A 1,848-nucleotide genomic window follows, 5' to 3' on the forward strand; every position below is an offset into this window, starting at 1 on the left:
TAGTAGGGTATATTAGATTTTAGTTAGTAATTGTAATGGGGACTTTCGAGAGTGATGGTGTTACGTGAAACAAATGAAGATTGGGACTTGTACAGCGAATGCCACACTGATCTGTCTAGGGTTTGTTTCGTCATTTCAATATTTGTGTTCAAGTCCCTGTATGTGACTATATGCCTATGTGGTTGGATCAATGCAAAGGAGCTTCTCTTACTGCCTCACATTTTTCAGGGATAGTTTTGTCATCAGATTTTGAGATGAGATCAAATTATTGGATGGGGGTGGACAAGAGTTCTTGTTGGGGACCTTAGGGAGACATGGCTTTAATATTTAACTGTGTGTTAATTATGGCAAAAAGCAACACATATCTGCAAGCTGTCAAGAAATTAATCCAAATGAAATAGCAACAAGAAATTAATATGTGATCAAGAATGTTCCTGACACACAAAGCCAAGCATGGACAAGAATGGTCAGATAATTGCAAGTAATTAACCTCCAATTGCGAGTTCTTAAAATCTCCTATATAGTTAAGTTTTAAATGACAGGATTGAACTTCATATATGTAATTGAAAATGTGATCACAGTAGTTTAAAGCAATGCAAGACGACAATACAAGAAAAAACAATACCTGAATACTCTGAGTTGTGATGTTCTGATGGATCAGGAAGAATTATGAAAGTGATAGGTGGTGGTTATTGTGCTCATCAATTAGATAGTTCTGCGTCACTAGTATTCATAAGAAGCAAAGACACATGATGAAATGTTATAAAAGTTGGTATTATACTATTATAGAAGTGGGGTTTAATTTTAACGACAAGAGAAGAAATAAAGAGGAAGAAGGAAGCAAAATACAAAAGTAAGGGGAAGAATAATTACAATTATCATTATCAAAAAAGAAGGCTGGCTTCTCATCTCATTACATGGATCCTTCAATTGTCCCCATAAACATTCCTCACTCTCATGTCCTGGAATGATTAGGACACTAAGATCTTCATTTCATAAACTTTTTCAATGATATATATCCCTAAAGTAGCCTAATAAACCTCCTTTCTCCCTACCTGTTGAGCACTACTATATCTTCTATAATATCCTTTTTATTTCACCTTCAAATCATTTCTTGTCAATGACAGTCTGGAGTAGGGTTGGCACTTTGGTTAAGTATGAAAAGCTCAGAGAATACATACATAGAGAGGTAGTGTTGTTATAATCTTCTTCAATGGGCACGTTGATCTTGTTGCATGCTCTACCGACCGGTGGTTATGAGGGTAATGACTTTTGTGTCTGGATTACTAGAATTATTCATATATATATATATATATAATTAGTATCTACTATATACTATGGTTTTTGGGAACAGATATTATATATTTCGCATTAATATATATATCTACTTATCTACCAAAGAATTGAACTATTTGAGGTTGGAAAATTAACCCCCACTACTATTGCATCCACACCTAAAAGCAAATGGAGATTGGAGATAGATAACAGAAAGAGAAAAATAAAGCATGGCCACAAAGACAAGCACGGAAAGTGTGCACGTGACAACCATGTTTGATTGATGCATGAATAATGACCACAGCCACATATTGTCGTCAATGTTGTAGGGATTAGGCCTACAATTTAATTTTAATTTTATTTTCATTAAGAGATATGCAATTCTTGAGTTTGACGTTCCCCTAATTGCATCTTTAATTTCTTGTTTCAGATTATTATTTGCAAATGGGGCCGAATAATTCTACATTCTCAATGCTGTCTTCTTTTATTTTATTTGTTGTGCTGTCTTTTTTTATATTGGCTTAAAACAATAAATTTTACGGTATATTTATTTTTTATATTAAAATAATAAAT

The 1,848-nt window shown here is 33.5% G+C and overlaps 1 protein-coding gene across 1 annotated transcript in view; it reads right to left on the reverse strand.

Annotated features, from left to right (window-relative positions):
• LOC107461628 (phototropin-1) overlaps window positions 1-1,294 on the reverse strand; it is an 8,228-nt gene extending 6,934 nt beyond the window's left edge. The window contains exons 1-2 of the mRNA XM_016080163.3: window positions 874-1,294; window positions 626-723 (exon numbers count right to left, since the gene is read on the reverse strand). The gene's annotated coding sequence lies outside the window, so the exon portion shown is untranslated. The remainder of the gene's footprint in view (window positions 1-625; window positions 724-873) is intronic.
• Window positions 1,295-1,848: the final 554 nt, after the last annotated feature.

This window comes from Arachis duranensis, chromosome 8, assembly GCF_000817695.3.
Source record: "Arachis duranensis cultivar V14167 chromosome 8, aradu.V14167.gnm2.J7QH, whole genome shotgun sequence".
In the NCBI taxonomy this organism is placed as follows: domain Eukaryota; kingdom Viridiplantae; phylum Streptophyta; class Magnoliopsida; order Fabales; family Fabaceae; genus Arachis; species Arachis duranensis.